Source organism: Ambystoma mexicanum, chromosome 1q (genome assembly GCF_040938575.1).
Source record: "Ambystoma mexicanum isolate Mex_15411 chromosome 1q, UKY_AmexF1_1, whole genome shotgun sequence".
Lineage (NCBI taxonomy): Eukaryota > Metazoa > Chordata > Amphibia > Caudata > Ambystomatidae > Ambystoma > Ambystoma mexicanum.
In genome coordinates, this window is record NC_090922.1 from 53,305,025 (window position 1) to 53,314,372 (window position 9,348).

General features: G+C 45.0%; 1 long non-coding RNA gene across 2 annotated transcripts in view; it reads left to right on the top strand.

Annotated features, from left to right (window-relative positions):
* LOC138524431 (uncharacterized) overlaps positions 1–5,051 on the top strand; it is a 141,490-nt gene extending 136,439 nt beyond the window's left edge. For both annotated transcript variants that reach the window (XR_011283335.1, XR_011283336.1), the window contains one exon: positions 1,028–5,051. This is a non-coding gene — a long non-coding RNA (uncharacterized lncRNA). The remainder of the gene's footprint in view (positions 1–1,027) is intronic.
* Positions 5,052–9,348: the final 4,297 nt, after the last annotated feature.

Here is a 9,348-nt window from a genome sequence, read left to right on the forward strand (position 1 = left end):
TAAACACGTGTTCTGATGTGCCCCCTGTCAAAGGTCGTAGGCTAGCTCACTAATGCAGCCATGCAAATTAATCTCTCAGTGGTAGACGCAAAGCAAGAAGCCTGAGTAGAAGGCCAGGAGGTACAGGGGTTAAGGTTCACCAAAGAGGAAAGAGATCTTGAGGGTTTTCATATCAGATGATCCCAAGGTAGGGGACATTGCGACCAGACGACGGCAGAGGCGGAGGCATTATGGGAGGCTTATAACGAGGCAGAGCAGACTCATGCTAAGCTGCTGGCGGACTGGAGCCCAATAGGAGGCTATCCGAAGGCGAGAGGGAAAATATCGCAGACAAGGCTTCATAGACAAGGAATAGTTCCAGATGCAAGCCCTATGAGTACTTAAGCTTTGGCGTGCCCGTTCCTTTGAGTGCCAAGACAAAGGAAATGTGTTGCACTCGGTACCCTAGGAACTGGCGGGGGCGAAGAAGGCCCAGTGGACATACTGAAGACCAGCCTCAAATTAAGACATTCATATAAAGGCCATGTGGGAAAACCATGCCACTTTTCAGACGTTTTGAATATTCACATTCTTCAAGGCAATTAGCCCAGAGCATGAAACAAACATTTGGCATGGTAAATATTCTGTACTCTATGAGCTAGAACGTATAGTGGGAAGGACACTGGTGCAACAAGGGAACACGTGCTTGGCACAACCTCTGATCAGAAGGGCCAAATCAATTCCCAAACCCCCAGGGAGAGGCACAGAGGTACTATTATTATGATTATTTTCTATTTTTATGGTGCAAACGTATCTTGGGACCCACAGAGCTATGCAGAGGTCCGAGAGCAAACCATTGGTGTGGTAGCGCGAGATGAGCAGGGATAAAGCAGTAGAACATTGATGACTTGAGTTGGTGATACAACAGAGAGGCCATTGACAGTGGTAACCTTCTTTTGTTTGTATGCTAATTGGCAATATGTATTAAAGGATTTCGCTGCCTTTTGCTCAGTATGACTGAACGCGTTGTGTGTTCTCTGTATTGCAGGCGGCCTCAGGCATAACCGATGATGGGCGACCATGGGAAGGCGATTTCTACACAAGATTACTGTCCGTGTAGGAAGACACGTCAAGACATCCACCAGAGAAACAGTTTCCAGTATTATGAGATACATCCTGGATTCCTGGAGACGGGTTCAAACTCAGGGACTAATGGGTATTTTGCTTTCAGGAACAATATCCCAACTATTGTCCTCAGTACTCTCCTATCCCAGAGAGGAGGTGCAATGTTTCAAGACTATATTCCAAATGATTGGGAAATGATCGCCTTGTACCTAAAAATTGAATATAACCTATTGAGGGATGAATCCTGTGCCTTGTAAATTCCTGTTTCTCAATTGGGTTGTGAGCAAAGACTGTGGGCCTTACCTGCATTCATGTATTGGAATAAATACCTTTGCATTGCAGAAACCAAGAATCAATCTTTTCTGAAGGAAATAGTGTGCTGTAGGTGACCATAAATCAATGTTTCTAAAGGCTACAATACTATGGAACTTGCTCCTTCTATATAATTGTGTCAGGATGAAGAGTTCTGGACAAAATTGTCTGTAAGTCTAAAGTGGAGGTGAAATTCAAGAAATTAGAACATTGTGTGCATTTCTAATCCTAAGGATTGTCCAAGGGTTTGCTGGCTAAGGCACGCTCACCTTATAGGGAACTCCAGCGACCAATTAAGCGATGGAGCAGCCACACAGAAGCGCATCTCAGACATTAGGGGACTTCCTGCTGGAAGAGCATGCCTCCTAGGACTGACCCTGAGGGCAGCTCATGCTGCTGAACCTCCAAGCCAAAATCACATTAACAGACATGCGCAGTATCATGCAGGCTACCGCTGACTCCCACAAACCACCACTGCAGGGCGTCCCATCCATGGTCCTTAGCCGAATTCACACTTTAGACCGCCCAGATGATTATGGACTGTAAAAGAGCACCCACATGGCATCCTAGCTCTCACTGACCTAAACCTTTTTAGTGCTGCCAATAGCAAATTGGCACAAGCAACACCGCAATCCATGTGTGGATGATTCTAAAAAAAACATGGGCCTGAACCCTGGCACTTGCCGCTTGAGTGTTCCCAATACTGCAGTCAAAATATAAAGCACGTTCTGAAGGTATTCTTGGAAAGCCCCCTTCTTTCTGGCTACACCATGTGGAATTCATAAGGTGAAGGTTGCCGCCCATAACGACGGCATGAGCTCCCGCCACCAGTATGGCACAGCCACCCACAGACAGTCATCTACTCTCTGGATAATGCTGATCCAGGGTACCTGAGAAGCTGGGATACCACCCAGCCCAAGAAGTTATTTTTCAATCGGGTGGTGTGGGGTGGGCTATTTTGGTTTCACAAAAGCAACCATTACTTCTCCATAAATCTGAAGAATACACCCATATAACTGTAAATGGAACGCAGAAATGTGTGGAATCTTGAGGTAATGCTGGTCAAAAACAGGGAGTTCCCTTTCGGCATTTCTACCATGTTGTAGCTTGTCTGTGCCGTTACAGAAGGGCAGACACCTTGCGGGCATCGCTCCATCTCATCCCCACATGGAACAGTCTAGCCCCATCTGCTAGGAAACATCCCCTTTGTTCCGCACACCGTGTAACCCGGGAATGAGTCTAAGCCTTATTGGTCCTTATCACTGTGGTATTGGGAGAGTGTCCAGGCACTCTGTGGTAGCTCCGTGGTTAGACAAAGATGTTTGCAGAGAAGCAATCATCTCCGCAATTTCCGGAGATGTGCTGAGGATTGTGGATCCGCGCACACCTTCCTTCCTTTGCTTTACAGAGTTTTTACGGGTACTGGGCATGACTCTCCAGGTATACCTTTCTCATTGTATGACCAATGCATCAAAGACAATCTATTAACATGTTCTTGCTTTGAGGCTCCTGTACGATGTGCTGCTTATATAGGCCTGGCAAAGAACCAAACCATGCCACCATTTTCACGTTATCCCCCTTTATGGTCTTTGACAACTGAAGAGTAATCTGATCAGGTTGGCAAAACCTAGGTCCAACCGGGTCAGTGGCTCAGTGGCCTAATGCATCCATTACAGGGATCTGTGTTTGACCTGATGGCCACAGGGTCGACTCCCAGGAGCTCCACACAGCCCTTCATCTTTCTGAGGTCGCTAGAAGGAGTACCATTAAGTTGGGTAACTGGCGCCAAGCTGCCCCTTTGGGGGTGGGCATGCGCTTTACAAATATGCCTGTTATGTTTATGTTAAGGCCTACAGTTCTTCATTGTACAATATAGTCATCTAATTGCCAGCCGATCCCCTTTCAGACAAGAGCAAAGCCCCGACTGTCGTGTCTGATGCACTGGCATGCACCCTGAGCTCATTGCCCTTCTCAGAAACTCTGTGTGGTGCATTTGCACGGAAGAGGATCAAACTCAGAAGACCACCTGCCCGGCTTCATTGCAGACTGTCTTTCCCGGCAGCTCCTTGGAGGTCAGTCCGGTGGAATAGTGGGATACGCTTTCACAGATCTTCTGTGATGCCGTGAAATGCCCATGTACGCCTTGACGTGGGTCTAGATGTTTGACGCTTACCTGCATGAATCCCACGAAGTTTGTCCAGGAGAGACTGGAGTCTGTGTTTGTCACCAAGGATAGTTGCTCATCCAATTCCTATAATCCCATTTACTAGCCTTGATGATCAGGTTGGCTTCTTGGAGCATGGAAATCACACTCATCGGATGGCGAGGGTGCTCCAGCTAATGGGCTCGGAGTTAGAGTATGGGTGATGAGCAAGAGACCTGAAGTTCCGTCTTCTGAAAGGGGTGGGGGGGAGGGAGATTCTCTCATTACAACTGTCTGTCCAACTGAAGGGTATCCCCTATCAAGTGTTAGTTATGGTGAAGTGGTCTATGTTAGTTCTTCTAGGAGTCTTGTACAGGCTTTCCAGTAGCGCCATCGCTGGCGGTTGGGAAGGCTGCGGTTGCCTATCACGAGCACAGCAGTGGCAAAGAGCTCAAGACATATTCACAGTTCGATGGGTGATGAAATGCTCCTTCACACAATAGAACTCAGGTTGATTAATTCTGTGGGATATTTTCACAAAATATTTTAATTTTTGTTTTTAGTTCGCCCTCTAGAGTGGTACTTGGGATTACTTCAAAAAAAGGCTGCTTCATAGATGAAAAAATAGTAATTTTATTTGATTTCTCTATCCACAGGGTATAAAAGAGAGGTACAGATCAACATATTTCTATTGAATCTCCCGTATTCCTCGAGGTTCCACGAGTTTTTAATTCCAAGCAAATAAATAAATAAATAAATAAATAAATAAATAAATAAATAATACTTCAACATTCAACACGTGTTTCATGCCAGAAGGAGACACTTCTTTGGGACTGAAGTGTAAAGCGTTCTAGAAAGAGATAGAGATGCAAACAAATACAAGATGAAACGGATCAGTGTGAGGAACACTTGGTTTAATATTATCTTGAATAACAAATTAGAATTTTTGAAAATGGTTATCTGGTTTCTCCAGAGCAATTATATTTGGTAGGTGCTAACAACACAAGTCAGAGATCAGAATTCAGATAACAGGGTTCGGATTTATGCACAACTCTGAGACATTAGCAATGAAGGAAAACATTTCTCATGTACAATTAAGTATGCCATCCTGATGAAGGCCATTATTCGAACGAGAGGGGACATATTTTGACATACCCCTGCAAAGGCCGAAACACAAAGTGTCTATTATATTTGAAGAGTTCTGATGACATTAGGCCATCAAGAAGAGACGTGAACTCTCATCATAGAGTATCAGCTTCTGGCTGCTATAAAAAACTAAATGTATTGCCAAGATATAGCATTCACTATTTGTCTTTAAATATGTTCAAGATTTCGTGAGGTAGTCCTTCCTATGATCAAGAACGTTTGATGAATGATGCACACTTACTAATCCCACACACACCTGTTCAAGCACTTTGCAAGTTTCAGTTTTAAAATGTGAAACAATAAATCAAATATCATACATGTGTGTAATTAAATGTGATGTTCCTAATATAGTATTGTTGTCATTTGTTTAGGTTCTGTCTGCTACATCCCATGTGCCAGAACCCGGTTCAGAGCGATGAATGCACTACCTAATAAGCATTAGGAACCCAACACCATTTAAGTGCTGTTTAATGTGCGCAGTGAGGAAGGCACTCATACGCCCGGGTGGCCATTATCTTTTGCATAGACCCTAGCCAAGGGACATAGGTTGCAGTCCAAAGGAAAGTGCAGTAGCACACACCACTAAAAGTCTCCACACTGGGTGGATGGTACCAGGGCTTTGCTTAACAGGTGAACTTTTGGGCAACCTGTCCAGCAGAGGCCATAGTCAGGCCCAGAGATCAGGAGGGTAAATGCTGGGCTTCCGATGTCAAGCAGTACAGATGAGTGTTGGGAGTTACATAGACACACAAAAGCCTCCAGAAGAAAGGATCCAGGTTTCCCAGCTGGATCAGAGGAGCCCAACCAGATCAGTGTACTCCCACTGCCTTTCCATCCCCAAATTCTCCCTAAAAAAAGCAGACTGCACCAGTTTCCCAGTCCTAGTAGCAAAACAGTGGAAAGCCTTACCTATGAACCTCAGAGCAGAACCCTCCTTCTGGACCTTCAGAGCAAAAACTAAGTCTTGGCTCACCAACAAGAATTCTCCCACTGCCTGATGCACAAACCAATGTCTTACCTCCGTATTCTGCCTGTTTACCTACCGACCACCTTGTACCCGGTCATTTGCATTTACTGTTATTAGCTTGTATGTCTTTAATCTGTTGTAACCCGCTCTGAGTCTCTGGCGCCCAGTTACCTCAGGGTTCGGCGCGCGGTACAAATAAAGAAACTAAACTAAACTAAAGGAGCACTGAACATGATGGCTTCTCATCAAGAGACAGGCATAGCCTAGCAGTAGGAGCTTCAGAGTCCCAAAAGATGCACTTGCGGAGTCGCCCTGGTGGTCCTCGCATCAGTGGTCTCTCAGGTTGCCTCAGTAAAACATCTCAGCAGGTGACAAAGTTCCTGGTGCAAAGTGTCAGCTTTTATATAAAACCAGAGAGTGGAGAGGGTAATACTAAACACTGATAATAAACCTTTGCACCATTCAACTATTTAGCAGGCAGATATCCCTTGCTGTTAACCACATACAATTCATCACATTCAAGGCACGTGGATTATAATTTGAATAATTTGGAAATATGTTTTCACAAAAATGTCCGAATAGATAGATAGCTGATGACAGTATTTTGATCAACATATGTTGTGTCCCATGAGGGAAATGTTGCCATGTTAAAAATACCTGAGAGTTATTTTATAAAAATAAAATTGTTTTCTCTATTCAAGAATTTAACAATCACAAAGAAAAATGAAAGCTGCATCTTGATAAAGCATCGGATTGAGAAATTGAGGTGTGGGAGGATTGCGTAGGGGCAACAAGCTTGTCTTGGGAAGAAGACAATGCCGAATAATGTGGGTTTCAGACCCGGTCCCACATCTAGAGGCTGGAGTCCGGCATGACGTGCAATATAAATAATCAATTTAATGTAATGTGCTGTACCCAAGAGCAATCTTGGAATTTGACATGATGGCAGAGGAAAGTCAGACATCCAACTCTTGTAATGAGTCCTAGGTAACCCAGCAACCAATTCAGAAACACAACCATATATGGTAATTTCCAAAGTCCCCCCAATTACACTCAAAGGCAACAGAGTACAGTTCCCTGGTTTCTGTATTTAACAACACGTAGAGGATCCATTTTGGAAGCCTCTATGAAAAAAGGCTCATTTGAGACAAAATGGCTACTACTCACGAAGCCACTGCAATAAAGTACACTTCACTGACCAGAACAAGTACAACTGGACCAGGTTACTGACCTACAGAGACTAGGGGACATGTTGGCGGTTGACCCCCGCTACTAAGCATCTCCAAAGGGCCACAGAAATATATGAGTTGCAACCCTATTGAGCTCTGAACTCTGGTCACCACAAAAGATGAGCAAAATGTTGAGGGGACTTACAAAGAGAGTAAACGAGAACTGTCTTTCTCACATAAGCCGTTGAGAATGAACGTGCAAACCAATTGAGAATGTTCCATTGTGAATGTGAGAAAAAATAACATACCACCAAACCTTGGTCAGCTAATATTGCCCTTTACATGCATTATAGAACAAATGCCAAAACACAGCCAAAGCAAAGGCACCAGCCTGGGAACAAAGCTAGGGAAAAAGCCTTTGGCCGAAAGTGCGCATTATAAGTACTACTAACATAACATAACACCCCAAAAGCAAACAGAGCAACCATTTTATATTGGTCACTCAAATCAGTTGGGAGCCCGTGGAGTGATATGCATTTCCCCCTCAACCAATCCGCAACAAACAAATAATCAATGGTCGAGTGAGTATTACCACTCCGCCAAGTAGGGTTTGGTGGGCTGTCCCCCTCCACTGTTCCAACCTGAGGGAACAGACCCAAACCACCCATGATCTTGACCCAATGGGAACCATGACGCTGCTTTTTCGGCATCGCCATTCGGGAACCAGTACTCTCAAGGGCTACAATCTGAATTCAGATCCCCCAGCAATATGATCACACTCCCCTACATTTTTTCACACCACTCATTCACCCTGGAGGTAAGATGATGGTCTAAAAAGGAGGAAAGCTTTAACACTTTCTCATGCCATTATACATTGATATCCAGAAGATGGATTGGGTTTAGCCCCAGGATCTGCACATGAGTCAATAAGGCCTCAAAAAAGAAGCATATGAGTTCACAATCTTTAGGTTGCTAGCAGATTTCTGAAAGGTTAACAATCCACCATTTGGCCGTCCACACCGACCCCTCTTTGCCGACTGAAAAAGAACTGTGAAGCCATCCCTAACCGGGCTAGTTTGGAGTCAGGTCTCATGTAGGCATATCAACCTAGGAGAGTCCCAATCAGTATTCCACAAAGGATTTGCAAACAGATGAGAATGTCCCCTCGTGTTCCATGACATTATAGCGAATGGCTTTAAATATGCACGCTGACCACTCACCACCCTAAGAACGCTAAGATTGTGTTGCTGTCATCAGCCATGACCAGTCTCACTTTTCCTCCGAAGTCATCATTTCCTGTTTTAGAGCTAAAACATCCTCCCTAAGTTGTTGCTGCAATGACATTGGGATGGATGACTTCTCCGCCTTATTATGCGGGACATATCTGGCAAGGTCAAAGCTGAAGACTCTTAAGGAATCACTTTCTTGCAACACTATATCCGCCACCAACTTTGATTTGAAGTAGACTACTGACCAGTCCAATCTTTGTAAGTCTGGAAAGTGCACCCTCATCAGATCTTCCGACGAGATCCTCTTTAATTTCTGAGCTTACGCCAACAGGCGCAATATGTTTAGGTGTACTGCTTTTGTTTCATTGATCACACTTTCAAAGACTATCCCATAAGTGGATTTGGCTCATTTCGGTCCCTGGAGAGGAGGTTTCGTTAGCAACCTCGAACCCCCTACATCCCAACCCCTTAGGCCAATGCTCACCACCCCCATATGTTTGTGGTTGTTGGTCCCAGATGTTTGAGGTGTCAATGTTCACTTGTGGCACTTTTAACACAGAGGCACCAGGCACCATAGGCTCCTGAGGGCCAATTCACAGCAATGGGGCCGGTTATAACTCCGGACAACTCTATTGCCCTCTCTGGTCCCAGAGAAGGAGCATTGACAATGGTGGAGGGAGATCCTGATTCCCTACCAACACCAATTTGACCAGATTCTTGATCCCCACCGGGTGCCAGATTTTTCATGCCGGGCAGCGTTTGTAGTGAATCCTGGGCCAATACTGTTCAAAAAACACCTTGCGGTTTACAAGCTTGATTTCTTGGACATGGTGGTTTTTACTATTTTATTTCTCTGCACATTCTTCTGGGGAGTACTTTACAACCAGCGCCCCTTGGGTGGCTACCAGACTCCAAATCCACTCCCTATTTGCCCACCTTCACCAGAGCCTTCTTCATAATAGATGGTATATTAGGATATTCTTTTACAGCAGCATCTACACTGTCAGATAGATTGTTAGTACCACCTCCAGGGAGCCCCCCCTGAAGGAGAACCACCCACTCCTTCACCATCATCGATGATGACCGAAGGACAACCCTCTGGCTGGTCGGGCAGATTGGTCCTTTGAATTATGCCTCCTCCTCGTGGACACACCCTCGGTGATGGATCTGTTTAACCAATCCCTGTGTTTGTACTGTTAGAGTGGGTCTCAGGCAGGTCTGAAGTCGAGGGTACACGCAGGTGGACCGAGTCCACCCACTTTTTTCAGAGGGTGGACT